Source organism: Ochotona curzoniae, unplaced genomic scaffold (genome assembly GCF_017591425.1).
Source record: "Ochotona curzoniae isolate NIBS_2020 unplaced genomic scaffold, NIBS_Ocur_1.0 contig_4612, whole genome shotgun sequence".
Lineage (NCBI taxonomy): Eukaryota > Metazoa > Chordata > Mammalia > Lagomorpha > Ochotonidae > Ochotona > Ochotona curzoniae.
The window spans coordinates 8,923,414-8,941,221 of record NW_024466343.1 but is presented as its reverse complement, the minus strand read 5'-3'; positions in this window follow the sequence as shown (position 1 = coordinate 8,941,221).

Below are 17,808 nucleotides of genomic sequence, written 5' to 3'. Positions count from 1 at the left end.
TGCATGCCGGGGATCCCATATGGGCACTGGTTCATGTCCTGGCAGCTCCATTTCCCATCCAGCCCCTTGCTTGTCATCTGAGAAAGCGGTAGAGGATGACCCAACATCTTAGGACTTTGTACCTGTGTGGGAGATCCAGAAGAGTCTCCCAGCTCCTGGTTTCAGATTAGCTCAGTTCTGACCACTGTGGCCACTTGAGGAGTGAACCAGCAGACGAAAGGTCGTTTCCTGTGTCTCTCCTTCTCCTTGTATGCATATCTTTTCAGTAAAAATAAGCAAATCTTAAGAAAATAAGAACATACTTTTATATTTCACTGCTCATAAATTCGGACACACTAACGCAAAAATGTTAAAGAAAATGTGCTTTTAGTTTGGAAATCATCTTCAAAAAGTTCTGTGTGCAATAATAAGATCACTGTAGTAGGGGCAAAGTGAGAGAAATTGAATAAATCTACTTTTACACTTAAAAGAAAAATAGATATCAGAAAAGGCTAGGGTGCCGTTTTCTTAGTTCCCTCAGCACCTGTGATACTCTTTTTCCCTCAGGAAAGTTATAGGAGATATTCTACCTTTAACTTCTCACTTACCAAGAAGATCTGGTTCTAGACTTGGGTCTAGCACATATAGAAGATCTTGGAAAATACTTGAAAATTAATATTGAAAAATTATCATTTTCTGTATGCCTATAGGTTACAACATGAGCTTAGCCAACCTTACATCATTGACCACACAGTTTTGTTTGCTTTGCTTTGGAAACAAAGAATTCCACATACAGAAAAGATGGGAAAACTACAAGGCAACTTCAAATTTGCCTAATACCAAGTTGCTTATAAGTTTTAAAACTAAATATCAGAGACATCTGCCTTTTGTTAATTGAATTAGAGTTGTTATTTTTACTGTTATCATGGCATAATCATTTTGTTTGAAGAAATGAGAAAGCCTGATGTAACATAAAAACCATTCATGTCAATCTTTCCATCATATTAATTTAATCATGAACCAAAATTTATGTTAGAAATGAAACTGATGTACCTATTTAAATTTCTGGTTCAACCGTTAAACAACATGAACCAAGTAGGTTGCAACATTTGTAACTGCTGAGGAAAACAGCCCTGAAACATCACTGTGGGGGGGTTTCCTAGATAAATTCATTTGTATATCAAAAGATAGGAAAAAATCAAGACTAACACACACACACACTTTTGTCTTGTGTGATTAGACAAAAGTTCATTCTTTTCCTTAAGATTTTTTTTTCTTTTTATTGTGTCTGAAGAATTTCCTTTTTCTCACTTGAGACTTTGAAGCTTATTCCAGACAATCATCATGTGATTTAGAGTCTGAGGAAGTGCATTTAAATCTGTGCTAAGGGTTATTAGTGAGGTCAAGAAGTATGTTCACGTAGATGTATAATGCACTGTGGTCAGCTAGATGTGTTAACGGTTCTGCGCTCTAATTCTAACAAAATTCCAGGACAAGAGCAGGTCATGCAATCGCAGAGGAAGGGCTGGGTGAGTGATATTTCCTCTTTTGTAATAGAAAAAGGAAATCTACGCACTTATGGTGTTTGGATTGGGTCTTGATCCTTCGGATCTAGAGCTTTCATTTGTTTGTTAGATAGAAAAGAAAGTTGTACACTGACCCAAAGGAAAGCCTAACATCCGAATGACGATCCCAGTCCTCCCAACAGGAGCCACAGAAAACAACCTTCTGCAAGTTTTCCAAGTTTACAGAAAGTTTGAAGGGGGATGTGATGTTATGTTGTACTATAGAAGCAGGTATGAATAGAATAGATAGCACTTCATTCTCTGTTAAAATTTCTCATTCGGAGGAAAGACTAAGAAAAAATTACATATACTTATTTCTGACTTTCATTCTTGACATTAATTCATTACACCACATTTCAATTTTTAAACACGTATTTTGCAATTTTCATAATAAATCTGATGCATTTTGGAATCAAGAGAAAGACTCTTGGAGATTTCGCTTTGCTAACAGTTTGGTGTCAGTACCCTCAAGGTTCCCCCTTGAGTGCAACATTCCAAGGCTTTGGGCCTTTTTCTACTACTTTCAGAGACTGCAAGCAGGGGGCTGGATGTGAAGTGGAGTAGCCAATACGTGAACCAGCACCCGTATGGGATCCTGGAACTTGCAAAAGAAGTTGAGCCATTGAGCCATCACTCTGGGACCAATCCATTACCATTTATGGAAAAGGTTAATATTCTATCATTGTGAAATACTATTAGGAGAGGATATTATATGATTTATTTTTTCAAATAAAACTCCTATTTTCTATAGTGTGACCTCTGTCTATATGAACTAACCTATCTACCCATGCAACTTAGTGGAAATCAATAGCCTATGAAAGCACAGCTGTGCTATGTAATATGTTTCCAACAGATGCGACATTTCACGTGATTGAGTGCAGTGAGCTTTACTGTTTCCTTCCAGCTTGACTGACGCGGTAGATTAAATGCTGCAAAAGAAGATATTCTTTAAAAAGCATTCGACACCCACACGTCATTGTTCAAATAATCTCTCTATAATTTTGTCTCAGTTTAAAAATACTATGGTCTCATTTTAGGCCTTGAAGTAATATGCGACACTATTATTGTTGTAATAATAGAAAGATTATTAATTTGCATACTGTCATTGCTTGGAGATATTAATTTGAAACTATCTAAAGAAACAAAATGTTCATAATTTTTCTGAATATTTGCTTCATTTTATGTAATTTACCTTATTGATTATATGAAAATATTATTCTGGCTGTACATTTGTGATGCAATTTAGCCTGACATAACTTTTAAATATATTTCAATTGAGAATTTCATCAGTTTTGTAATTCAAATACACTGAGCATCTGACCAATTTGTAATGACTACCTATAGTTTTGAAGGTTACTGTTTTAATCTTCTAATATTTTATTTAAGTTAAAGGAGTAATTTATGTGAAAAGGGACTAGTAATAACATTTTAAGAAAAAAATAATTTTTTTATGATGAAAAACCTGAAAAGTTATCTCAACTTTCTAAAGCATCTCATGAGTTTTACCTGTTAAAGCTGGGGCTAACAAGGTGATCACAGATACACTACAGCTGTTTTCCTAAGAGTAGAAGCAATGTTTTTCTTATACATCATTGCTTGTCCATTCTTTCATGAGTTCCTCATATGTGCAAGTCACCTGGCTACTTGGAGTTAGGTATGTCACCTGCAATCAGTGTGAGAAAGAATAATAAAATAAAAAGCTAGACGCTAATCAGGCTGTGCAGACACCGAGCCCCGGACCTCAGCCTCACTGAGTATAAACCCAAGTCAACTGTGCTTACCAGCATGAGTGCCATAAACTGTCTCAAGTTTCCTGACATGGGATTCCTCCTAAACAAGTCACAACAAAGTGTGTCCAAGCTGATGACACATGCAGAGGCTGCCATACACATCTCACTTCCTGAGGAAGGAACCCGAGCAGCAAACCAACAACCTTTAGAAACTGATAAGGTCTAAGGCAGAAATATATCATAACTCTCAACAACCTCTGGGCCTTCCTTTGAGACAGACATATGCATAAAAATCACATGATTTCACCCAAAACAGAGCCAAGAGCCAGATGCTGTCTGAAGAATTAACCTGGAGGTTACTAAACTACTTATTATTGCAAAATAGGTTTATGTTATTTTTTGTTATTGTTTTCTTTTAATTTTCTTTAAGGACGACACAGTTAGCTAAATACCTTCCTAGAATCAGTGATAGCAGGATTTAAGACTCAATTTCCAGATTTCATGCTTCCATATAATCATTTGAACACATGGAAAAGTTTTTGCATTTTTTTCTTTTTAATGTAACAAAGATGCTTGTGAAATATCTAATGAACAAGTCCCACCATCTCCATTACCACAGCTTGGACTCTCCCTAGAACAGGCTGTTTCTCATGCTTGATTACACTATCAAAAAGTTAGATTCCAAAGGGCTTCATGTTGAATAGCTACTTTATTTTTAATTTTTAAAGATTTATTTATTTTTATTGAGAAGGTAGATTAACAGAGAGAAGAAAAGACAGAAAAAAAGATCTTCCATCTGCTGGCTCACAGCCCAAAAAGCTGCAATAGCTGGAGATGAGCCAATCCAAAGTCAGGATCCAGGAGCTTCCTCTGGGTTTCCCACATAGATGTAAGGTCCCAAGGTTTTGGGCCATCCTCTGCTGCCTTCCCAGAACACAGGTAAGGAGCTGGATGGGAAGTGGAGCAGCCAGGACACTAATGAGCACCCTTACAGGATCCCAGACTTGCAAGCAGAGGATTAGCCAATTAAGCCATTATGCAAGGACCAATAGCTATTTTATTTTCATTTAACTCCACAGAACAGTGACTGACAGTGTGCATTTTAAATATTTACTTCTAATAAAAATACTTGAAAGTGCTTTGAAATGGTTTATTTTAGTGCAGGAGATGTATCATTACATGAATGAATGATGAATCATGACTTATATCTTGTATGAGGAGAACCATAATCAAAATATTTATCTGTCTTTATGAAATGTACATATTAGTTTACAGGCCTTGAGACAAAACTTTTATTTTTCCATTATTTTTCTACTAAATGTGTTTATTTTTATTTTATTTTTGATATTATTTACAAAATTGAGAGTGATGCATGCCCACATGGGTCTCCAATTATGGAGGGGGGAGAAGAGGTATTGCTGAAGGTAGGTGGGACAATTGTTTCAGTTTTTGTTCCTCCTTGTCCACAGTGGGTAAAGGGGAGGGGGCACTCATTATCATACTACTCCAGCACCCAGGGATAGGAGTCTATCCGTTGATAATGCTTAGAGATCCTTTGTGGAGAATGGTGTTCCACAGGTGTTACTTGAGTGCTTTTAATAGTTCTTTTTTTTTTTTAAAGATTTATTTATTTTTATTGACAAGGTGGATATACAGAGAAGAGGAAAGGCAGAGGAAGATCTTCTGTCTGATGGTTCACTCCCCAAACGGCTGCAATTGCTGGAACTGTGCCAATCTGAAGCCAGGAGCCAGGAGCTCTTCCGGGTCTCCCACATGGGTGCAGGGTCTCAAGGCTTTGGGCCATCCTTGACTGCTTTCCCAGGCCATAAGCAGGGACACTGGGATGGGAAGTGGAGCTGCCGGAATTAGAACCAGCACTCAGATGGGATCCTGGCGGCGTGCAAGGAGAGGACTTTAACCAGTACGGTACATGCTGGGCCTGGTTTTGATAGTTCTAAGATGCTGCAGCCTTGCCCAGCCTTGCCTGTTCCTATCTCTAGCTCTTATACACACCAGCCAGAGCTGAAGCCTAGCAGATAAATCTCTTTGACTCCCTGAAGAGGCCCTTTCCCTGCCCCAGATCTTGCACATAGTGGTGAGCAATTCAACCCAGCCTGGCATAACCCACCCACTGTCTCAGCTCTCGCTTGCACATGTTGCAGCCTAGCCTAGAGGGGCACAGCCAACAGTCTGTCCTGGCTCTTTGTATTCCAGTGGGTTTTGTACCCTGGCCCAGCATGTCCAGCCCTGAGACCCAGCACACTAAGATACTGAGGAGTGTCCCAGCCCTGCCTAGCCTGGCCTACCACCATCCCTGGTATTGTGCTTCCCAGCAGAAGCTGTGGTGTCTCCCAGGCACTGATTACTTATATTCTTCCATTACTTATATATTGGATGACAGCAAGGTTTAAATTTTCAGAAAATAGAACAGATACCATCAGAAAATAGCTAGATTTCATTCTGAGGTGTAAGAATAAATGAGTCTACGCTAAAGAATGTGGAGTCGATTTTGCTGACTTACTTCAAGCTAAGAAGGAACAGAGGGAGAAGAAAAGTGAGCAGAAAAGTAAGAAATACAAAAGTAGACAAGAAATTGCTTGTAGATCTTCCATATATATTTTACAGTAGGATTATAAAGTACTATTAAGTTCCTCAACAAAACACAGAATGCAAAAAAAAAATAATATATCCAAAATCCAAAACAGCTTTTGCTGAAGTTAATATTATATGAAAATCTTGTCAATAGACATTGAATAAATGTTTAAGAAGTTCAAATAAAATTGCTTTCTCCCATCCAAGTACTAACCAGGCCCGACCCTGCTTAGCTTCTGAGATCAGACAAGATCAGGCACGTTCAGGGTGGCATGGCCATAGAGAAAACAGCTTTCTAAACTGGATTCTCTGCGTGTGTGTGTGTGTGTGTGTGTGTGTGTGTGTGTGTGTGTACGCGTCCCTTGCTCACTCAACAAAACACAGAGCAAGAAAAGAATGGATCAGTACATAGACAAGAAGAAAAGTGACTACTTTATTTGAAAAGATCATGCATGTCACTCCCCTGCTAGTGTTGGGAGTGCTTTTATATCAACATCAAAAACCTGTAAAAATATTGGATATTGTACAATTGAAAACATTATAGCATATTTTAGAAAGAGCAAATGTGAAATACAATGCTATTTCAGCCACAAAAATGTTAAACATAAGGATTTATAATAATATAACACATAATTCTAGACACACATAGGAGCAAGGCATAAAACACTATAATTAAAACGTCCATTAAAACACATATGGACTTAAGGGTCTCACTGAAATTCCACAATTAACTTTTAAAGGTTCTTAAAGCTGCCAACTCAGCTGTTCAAATAATAAGACTTGTAACAGGAACATATTAGATCATTGTATTACAAAAACCTACATTTTATACCTCTCTAATGTTAGTCTTTCTGGAATATTTATTAACAGTATTTATTAATGCCTGGGTGTTGCTACAGCCACAGAAAGTAGAACACAAACAAATATATGAGACGGGGTAGGCGGCATCAGTTAAAATGTTTTAAATATCCTTTTTTTCTGATTATCATGAAGTGTGCTTATAATGGCAATTTTATCTTCCAGTCAAAATTTTATAAATGTTTGTCATTCTACAGTGTCAGTACTAAGAAACTCTTTGGCAAATGGAAAGTTTGATTATAATAAGTGCACAGAATAATTGGTACTCATGAATATAGAAGAGTGGAATCCTAGCAAGTTTACTTAGAAGGATTAATTGCATTTGGGAGGTTACTACTCAGAATTATTTTAGTAGGTGATCAGATAAATTAGGTTACCGGTATAGTTGTTGGGGTAAAAAATTTAAGGTAAATGTGGATGAAAACTGTCCACAACTTTATGTTAAAGCTAATCCACACTCACCTAACTCCTCTTCTATACTGATTCTACCTGTTCTCCTGTGTATCCTTGTTATATTTGATATTGATATCCTAAATCTTATTTCTTCATCCTAGAACATTCTGTCTATTGTCCATTACCTGCTCTACCCACTTCTCCCCACCAGTTAAGGATTCAGCTTGAAGAACATTCTCATTTACTCATTGAATTCAAGCGTGGTACAATCATTGCTTCAATGTCTGAATCACTGGATTTATGAATTCATTTGCTTTTCCAACTTGATGACAGGTACTATCTTAAGAAATTTTGTCATTTGTTCTACCATCCCAAGACAGTCTTTGGCTATAAAAGCATTGTTTCTAGGGTGTCTATGAAGGTGTTCCTAAAGAAATAAAAGAGATAGGTTGAGCCGAGCAGATTCACCTTCAGTATAAGGCAGTCACAATTCAATTGGCTGGGGGAAAACAGAACAAAAATTCAGAAAAGAGATTAATAGTCTGACTCTTGTTTCTTGGACTATGGAACATTTCTGCTCTTCCACCTTGGATTTTGAAGCGTCAGGAATCCAGGACTCAGTCTTTTGGTCACTGGATCTTGAGGCTTCTTGTCTCAGACTGGGAGTTACACTGCTGACTTCCCTGACTCTTAGGCCTTTGTAATTGGATTGAGCCATTCTACCGGCTTGCCACAAATGTCGTCAGGGTATTATCATGGGACCCAACCTCCCTATAAATACCTTCTTATATATCAACACAGATACATCAAAAGGTAAATGAATAGAGAATCCATTGTGTCTGTGTCTGGGGAACACTGGTACCAGCCAAACTTTTTTTACATGTGTTAAAAAAAATGAAAAAAAAAAAAACTTGTATTGTTCACAATAGAATCCTTGACACACCATATCATTTCTTTACCCAGCCACCTAGAGAATGACTCCACATTGTGTTCTTCTTTCCACCAAGTTGTGTCTCTTCTGTTTCTTAACATCTTCCTCCCATCGAACGATTTTAATCACAATATCAAATCTACTATGAAATACTTCAAGACTCATCTGTCTTCTTTGTCTCCGATATACCCTTCAAAATGGTATTTTGTTTTCTCTAAAACGTTCAGCTAGTCAATTTTCTTCAAATGCCCTTCAAGTAACTATGTAATTATCTTCAGAAGAAATATCATCTCATACAAAACCTCCGCATTCACTCTGACTTATAGCTGTGCTACACAATGTTCAATTTCCTACACATGTCAAACATTGCCATGTCCCATTCTTACCCTACTTGGACTATTTTCATACTTTAGAAATATCACTAACATCCACTGGTCTTTAAGAATCTCCTCTGTTTCTTCAGCATGTGTTTGCTGCTTGTTCTGGTTCCTTATTTTATGCTCTGCTCTTACACTGCTACATAATCAAGCATAAAATGTTCATTTTGCATTTTTGTTGCTGACTAGTATTGAAATAGGGAAGATCAGAAAGTTTCAACAATTCCAAAATACAAATTGATTAGGAAATAAATAAAATTTTCTATCATTTGCATTCTCATTTTATATTCAACATATATTCCTGTTTCTACATGAGTTTAAAAGAAAATGCAGGCACCAAAATAGTCAGTGGAGAGTTCTGACTTCATTTTGGGTTCATAATGAAACATCTGTGATAAAACTTTTGTAGTGGGAAATGAAGCTTACAAGAACTGTAAACTCACCTTCCCAAAACTACTATATTGTAAGATCCAAACTGTTGATTTTGAGATTTAAACTCTACAAGCTTTAAAAATGACTTGGGGCGCATCTTATGTTTTTAGCTTGCCCAAATAATAGGCCAACCTAAGTGGTGATTTCCTCCATTAAGGAAACCTCAAAGGAATCTCCACAGAACTGAGAGACACCAAATCTAATATACCTAGTGCTTTCGTAGAAATCATGTGGATTTTAAGGAATCGGTCTCCTTTCTTTTTCTTTTAAGATTTATTTAATTTTTATTTGAAAGGAAAAGCCACAGAGACAGATATTGCACCCAGTCTCCAAAATGGCTACAGCGGCTACAACTGAACTCATCCAAACCCAGAAGCCAGGAGCCAGGAGCTTCTTCCCACATGAGTGCCAAGGCAGAAAAAGATGGGCTCCTCTCGATTGATTCCCAAGGCCATAAGCAGGGAGCTGGGTTGGAAGTGGAGCCAATCAGGACCTGAACAGGTGCCCATATGGAATTCTGGTGCTTCAGGCAGAGGATTAGCCCTCTATGCTATGACCCTGGCCCTGGTCTCCTTTTCTTTTCTATGTCTCTCATGTCAGAGACTGAAAGAGAGAACGACATGGAGATAGGCAATGATGTGTCATCTTCTAGTTATCCTCTATATTTCAGGATTTATAAACTTCTATTAATATATTATACCATCTTCCAAAATTAAGGTTTTTGCATAAATTACCATTACAGCAAAATGTTAAAAATTACTAAATTATTAGAAAGTACATGCCATATTCTTTAATGCACTCCCACAACTCACCCATATATATTGTTGCTCAAATGTAAACAGATATGATTTATTACACATTTGTAACACTAGCAAGGAATTGGAAAAAATATTCATCATTAGTGGATGAGGGAAATAAATCATGGCAATTAATAAAAAATGAAGACAGTAATATCAAAATCCTTAGCTTAATCTGGATGTTTGCTAGGTCTTCTTGAGCATGATGATGTAACATATTATTATTTCATTTGTTTCAAAAGAATTTGTAATTGCTTGCTAAAGCATTTTGCACTGTGAATGCTTTAAATTATTATTTTTTAAAGATTTATTTATGTATTGGAAAGTCAGATATACAGAGAGGAGGAGAGACAGAGAGGAAGATCTTCTGTCTGATAATTCACTCCCCAAGTGAGCACAACAGCAGATGCTATGCTGATCCGAAGCCGGGAACCAGGAGACTTCCAGGTCTCCCACAGGTGTACAGAGTCCCAAGGCTTTGGGCCATCCTCAACCGATTTCTCAGGCCACAAGCAGGGAGCTGGACGGGAAGTGGGGCTGCTGGGATTAGAACCAGTGCCCATATGGGATCCTGGCACGTTCAAGGCGAGGACTTCAGCCGCTAGGCCACGCTGCCGGGCCCAATGCTTTAAATTATTATCAGATAATATAAACATTTAGTGTATCTTGATGTTGAGATCTATGTATTTGTTTTTGCAAGCTGAGACTGTCCTAGTTCTTCATAGGAGCAGGTTACTACTTCACGCTGCGTCTATTGAGTGTAGAGCTGTGCCTAACTTAGCTATTATATTCCACTAACACTTCTCTACTGGGATTGTATGCTATCCAAATCTGCTAGGCAAGTAATGCAAGATCAGCTTGCTGTTTTTACTACAACAGCAGAATTTATTTTAATAGGAAATTGGGGTTGTAGATTGACTCAGCTAAAGTTCAGGTTCTTGAAAAATGATTTGTTCTGCTGTTTTAATTGTTTCTGGCTGGAGGCAAAATGGTTTTGTTATTGCAAACTAGATGGAAACAAGAACCTGAAGCAGATTTGTAAATTCTTTGTAAAACAAACTTCCCAAAAAGATGGATTTGAGGTACACTAGAAGTGGTCACAGCAACCAGCATTGCTGATACAATCAAATATAGTAAGTTAGACTGCATGAAATCACGAGATCATAGCCAAATCATATTCTCATAATTCAGAGTTTTTAGTTTGCAACACTTCTCAGTTGATTTCAATAAATTCAAATAGAAATCTCCTGTCAAAAATATCTAAGAATTGTGTGGTACTGTTTTTCAATGCACACGGAAAAAATAAAATGAAGATTAGGAAGAAATGCATTGGCAATTAAATAAAATTGATAGTTATTCGTATAAATTTGATACCACTTCCTTACTCAATAAGTCAATTTCATGTCACTTCTTACTGTACACTATCCTGTCTTTCACACCGCATAGTTTGTGCAAGCTTTCATCACTCAAGTCTAATTACAGTGACCACTACATCGGATCTGTTTCTATGTCTGAAAACTATAACCAATGTAACTGTCAATGTCAATGACCTAGGTAGAACTAATCACATTGCTTGTCATCAATTTAATTCCTTGATTACACTTTTTTTCCTGAAGTGTGAAATGGGATAATTTCAATGTAATTATTTAATAATTAATTGATAATCAGTACAATTTTTATTTTTTTTAATTTTTTTTTAAGATTTATTTTTATTATTATTCTTTTTTTATTGGAAAGGCGGATATACAGAGAGGAGAGACAGAGAGGAAGATCTTCTGTCCGATGATTCACTCCCCAAGTGAGCGCAATGGCCGATACTATGCCGAGCCGAAGCCAGGAGCCTCTTCTGAGTCTCCCACACGGGTGCAGGTTCCCAAGGCTTTGGGCCGTCCTCGACTGCTTTCCCAGGCCACAGGCAGGGAGCTGGAAGGGAAGTGGGGCTGCTGGGATTAGAACCGGCGCCCATATGGGATCCCGGGCGTGCTAGGCCAGGATTTAACCACTTGTGCCACCGCGGGGGCCCAATCAGTACAATTTTTTAAAAGGCAACAATATGAGCTTAGCTTTTAGTTTCATCCTTTCTAAATTTTTGAAGCATCCTTTGATGTGTATCTTTAAATCTAAGTATTTGTGCTTTTTAAATGATTAGATATCATTACTTGTTGGATGCAAGCCAGCAAAAATGGTTGCTCTTGGATTTTAGGTTAACACATTTCCTGGTATCTGGCTGCATGAAAATGCCCTCTAGTGGTGACACTGAAATCCAAAGCATGTTGATGTCCCTGAATCCAAGAACAGCAAGAGCATTATAATGGATTTTAATTCCTACTTTGTTCAGTTTTAGGTAGGTAATGAAGAAATGCAAGATGAAAGCTGTTAATTTGAACTGTGTCTCCTTCAATAACTTCTTAAAGTCCTATACTTTGGAACTACCTGCAAATTAACTCCAAGTAAAAGAAGTCACCCTTAAATGATTAAATTGCCTTCCTGGATATATGTACCAGCATCCATTGAATAATGCCAATGTGAATTCATGAGTCAACTAAAATAATAAATCTTGCTAAAATAAAACTTTGCAAATTCCATTGCAAGAAACACTGGGATACAAACTTACACTTTCTAATGAAGTTTTAAAACCATCATAACTCTGATAGACTTGTCATGTTTAATTTTTTTTAAGAGAATGAACACAAAGACTAGCATATGTTACATTGTTTAAAATTAGTAATATCCCTGCAGAAGATTTTCTTTTTACAAAGAGCACTGATTCAACAACCTACTCATCTTTCATCTTCAAACTCCTTTTCATTTAAAAGTTCATTTAAAAGTTCATCCAAGATTGTCAATGGCAATGGGAAATTTTAAATTTTCTATTTTGAAACAAGCATAATTTTAAGGTTTAAATATCTGTGAGATTCAAAGAAAAAAACCAAACTCTAATATTTTATAAGAGTTTTCTAGATTGCAATAAAACTATCACCAAGACAACACCACACATCAGTGCGAGAATGACAGAAGGTTAATGAATAGTTGAGAGTTACCACCAAAGCCTCAGCACCATAAGGAGTCCTATACTGTTTGATGATTTCCTGCTGGACTCAGTGAATAGGCATAGTCCACATGTGCACAAAGCATTAATTCAGTGAAGAGAATCTACACTGGGACCCTAAGACACAACAAACTGCCAAAGGATAAAAATATTCAGGACCAAAACCTGATCAATATAAAAAGGAAGACAGAAACTTTAGCAAAAAGAAAGATTCCTGTTTGCATCCCAGCTGGTTTGTCAGTTTGGTCTCTGCACTGTTAAATAAAAATCTTGGCTTTAAATATTGACAGATGAATGATCTGACTCTTAAGGAAGAGTGATTATCCACTAAGAGCTGTGTTAGACAAGCCCTTCGGCTTTGGTTCTGGGGGCACTTGGCATAAGGGCCCTCCACTGCTATCTGCAGCTTAAGGATGCACAGCTGGAACGGAAAAGGATTTGTTATTTGTAAAACATCCATGCATTTCACCACAGGCCTTCCACAGACGTGGAAGCATCTGTGGATCAAACTGTTTCCCAGCTGTTCATCCACTACCTGCAGGTTCTTGTAGTATAAAGTCCCTATTAATACTGCTGGTTACACGACACCCCTACTGACGTACAAAATCATTCTTCTTATGCTACAGAACTTATAAAATCCCCCAAAGAAAAATCCCTTAAGATACTGTTTAAAAAGGAATATCTTTTTGGAGTTACAGTCAGTATTTCTAGGGCAACTTTTCACATTTTTATTTGAACCCTTTTTACTTTTCTAAGTTTTTTCTGCAATAGTCCTTCCCTTCCAGGAAGATACACTCTCAGTGCATTCCCACACATAGAATGAGAAAATTTCCATGAACGCAGGATTCAAGCACTAAATACAATAAAACAAATGCCAGACTGAAGTTGTTTTAGGCCTTATCTTCAAAGGCACAATTGCTTCAGGTCCCCTTAATAAATAGCCTTTCTTACTATGGTTCTGTAATTTTCATTTCTTTAACAGTGACACACATATTCTAGGTTTTAATTAAAAGCTTTGAGTGATAATTTGTATCACTGTACTACTGTACTTTTGTTTAAAAAGAAATTACATTTATAAATCATTTGGTAGAAGGTATTTAACAGCTTTACTTAAGGAAATGGAAAGAGTAGACTGTTATATTAAAAGCAAAACAATAAAATGTAATGTTTAAATTTGTGAGTACATGCATTTTAAGCTAAATGCCAAGTAATAACTATAGTAAATGAATGACTACAATATCTGGTAATTGAACAAAATGTTTCAAATACTAATGGAAAGCATACAGCAGATTCCTTTAAAATTCTGATATTATCAAGCATTATGTTTTGGATTTGGCTCCAACATTTTGTTGAAACCATGCTAACAGCATAGCTTGTTATTTCTTCCACATCAACTGATCTACAATTTCAAGACATCAAAATGAGCATTCTTCCCAGTACTAAGTATTTGTTTTTCTCTGGGTTTAATTTCTTAGAATTTAAAGTTCAATGAGTATAGTCATAAAAATATCATGCATAATGGCTTAAATTTGATATTAAATCATTCACTAACAGCTTTAGCAACAAAGCTTCAGCTTAGACACATAAAAAGTATTTTAATGTTGGTATGCTTTTGAGTTCATATGTCAAGTCAAATTTTTGATATTAGATTTATTTGCACCATGAAAGAACACACACATAACTATCAGCTGTGTTTTGCTTTATGTTATTTTGTCTACGAAAATTATTTCAGAGGTAGAGAGAGAGAGCTCAAATACACTGAGGCTCATTCCCAAAAGACTCTCAAACTACCTCTGCTGGGCCAGACTAAAAGTAGGAGCTGGGAAATCAACCCATTTTTCCCACATGGCCTGCAGAGACCCAACCCTTGAGGCAGCATCACTGCTCCTTAGGAGCTCAAATACCCAGAAACCAGAATAAAGAATGGAGCAGGGAATCCAATCCAAGGCCTCCGATGTGAGAAATGGGCATTTTAGCCACTAGGCCCAAAGGTTTGCCCCTATTAAAATGTTATTTACAGTCAGCAGTGCACCTTCAAAGGGAAGAAAAGCTCTGATCTTAAAGCTAGAGGAACAGCCATTCAGCCTAGTGCGTCTACTCCAACATTAATCTGATTTCCACGTTCCAACCAGGAAGAAGCAAATGGCAAAGAAAGAGGTGCACTTCTACTTTCATACTTTATCATTCAGAATTGTGTCATATGGTTATCAATTATATATATATATATATATCTCAATTGGGGCTGGCACAATGTCACCTTGCTGTCTTTTACATATTATCAACTTAAATGTTTATCTTCCTCCAACTGGAAGGTGAGTTTTCGGAGAGCTGAACACCCATCTGTCTTGTTCCCCATTATGTTTCTACTGTCAAGAAAACTCTCACCCATTAAGTGTTTTATAAATATTTTCTTAGTGAAGTATATTGACTTAATTGAACTTTAATTAAATAGCAACTTTTACTTATGTAACTCAACCTTATTAAGCACATACTTCTTGCCTTATATTGTCCCAGGCAATTTCTTTGCTGTTTTCAATTGATTGTGTCTACTTACTGACATTTTTGCTCCAAAGAATTACCACATAGAATCAAATTGCAGATTTTGCACTGCAGTATAGTAAGCTAATCATCCACCTGAGGCACCTGGTTCCCTAGGGCATCCAGTTTGTGTCCCAGCTTCCAACATAGATCCCTGTTTATGGCCTGGGAAAGTAGCAGAGAAAGGCCCAACTCCTTGGCTCCTTGCACCCATGTGGGAGACTCAGAGGAAATTCCTGGCTTCTGGTTTCAGACTGGCTCAGCTCTGGCCTTAACAGCTGAAAGGCCTCTCACTGTATGTCTTTCTGGCTCTTATTTTCTCTCCTTTCTATAATCTGCTTTAAAAAAAAACCCAGAAGTTTTCTGCTTTGATTCAAAAGCATTGTACCATTCAAAATCTGGTGCGTTCTTTTCCTTCTAGAGCAATTTCCTGTCACTTCACACCCACTTATTCTCTTTCCCCAATCTGTCCAGCAATATCAGAAATACAAGAAACAACAATCTTGAACAAATATTCTAGGAAAAATTTTTTCCAAAGATTATATTTCAGAAACTATAAAATCAGATCATTTCAGAAACTATGAAATTGTTTTATTTTAATCATGTTCCATATTGCTGTAAGTAAGTCAAAGATTATTGTTGACTATATAAGGTTTCTATTTAGTTGGCAGAATGCAGCATTTCCTAAGTGGTAATCTGCTGTATGAGAATTAAAAAGACTAGGATACTTCTTTATTTAGCTTTAAAATGAAATAGTTACAGGAACACCTGCTAACTACATATAAATAGTTTACTTAAAAGGTGTTCAATTACTTTCAAAAGACTCATTTTAAACAAGTATAGGTGGAGAATTTAGTAACTTTTTTAGAATATACAAACCTGTAGGCAGGATACAAAAATTTGTGGGTGAATATTACCTACCATCAGGTTTAATTCTTTCTGGAAATAGGCTGCTTGGAACTGGTTACTTTACTGCACTTTGGCCTTTGACATTGTTGGAAGCAAAGGAACATGATCGCTCCTGTGCCCCTTTTTTACGTGAACCTTGGATGAATTGCCAAAGTCATTCATGCAGTTCGGACTGCTAGAGAAGGAAATGTCAAAATAATAATAAAAAAGAACATTTTTCATTGATTCACGGGGAAAAAATCATAGAAACTGATATAATTGAATTTTCTTTTTACTGTACAATAACTATTTAAGAATATCATTTACGTAATTATTTTCCCAGTGAGAAAACTGACAATCTAAAAACTGTTATGCAAATAAGTTACCCTGATTCACAGAATTGGCTTCCAAGTCGTGTTTAAAGCTGAAATCAGGTTTTGTAATTCCCAAACTTGCCTTTAGAATATTCTTGAGGTTACCTAATAGATGGGCAACTGACAAGAATCATCAGCTCTTCCAGCACACTACGGTATCACTTAAACACCACAGGAAAAAAATTGTGAAGTGTCACATTGACTCACTAAAAGAGTTAAAAGAATGATTAAATCCACATCCAGAAAATTTCTTGCAGACATTTATTCATTCCAGAGTTGATTATCTTTTAAGATTTCAAAATAATTTTCAGTGCAGTTGAACTCTGATGTCTGTTAGTCGTTAAAAGCCCAGGTAGCCATTGTACTCTGGTGCGCTCCACGACTCACCTTACCTTACCTGTGTGAATTCTCTGTGACAGAAATGATGGCAATCACAAATAAAATTATCATTTCCCACACCCATATTGTGTTCTTTAAATATACTTATTGTATTTATTTGGAAAAGTTATGGAGAGAGAAGAGAGAGAAAACAAGAGCAAGAGAGAGAATCTAACCATCCACTGCTACACTCCCCAAATGGCCACAACCAGCAGGCTGGCCAGGTTAAAACCAAGAGCCAGAGGATTTGGTGGGGTCTCCCATGTCAATGCAGGTGCCCAAGGGCTTGGGTCGTCTGCTGCTGCTTTCTCAGGAGTGTTAGTGGGGAGTTGAATTATAGCTGGAGCAGCCAGGACTCAACTGGCACCCATACAAGATGCTGGCATTGTAGGCAAAGATTTTAATCCATTATACCACAATGCCAGCCTCTCAATTTTTATTCCTTTAAAATTTTATTAGTGGATTTTTTAATGAAGACTAAGTAGTTTATTTAATAAACCAACTTTCTCTGTGGTTAAGTTTGGAATACCTGATAATGTAGCTAATACAAATTTGGTAAATAAATATTGCTTCACATTTTTGCACTTTTAGATTAAACGGAAAATATTCATTAAATTCTAGGATCAAATTTTTCAGTGAGAATCATTTAGATTATTAAAGATTTTCTTTTTATTTATATTGGAAAGTTACATATGCAGAGAGGAGAGACAGAGAAAAATCTTCCATCCATTTGTTCAATCCCCCAAATGACTGCAGCAGCTGGAACTGAGCCAATATGAAGCCAGGAGCCTCCTTTAGGTCTCCCAACTTGGTGCAGGGTACTAAGTACTTGGACCATCCTGCATTGCTTTCCATGCCACAAGGAGGCAGCGGGATGGGAAGTGAAGCAACCAGGACACAAATCATTAGGGGTCCCAGTGCTTGAAG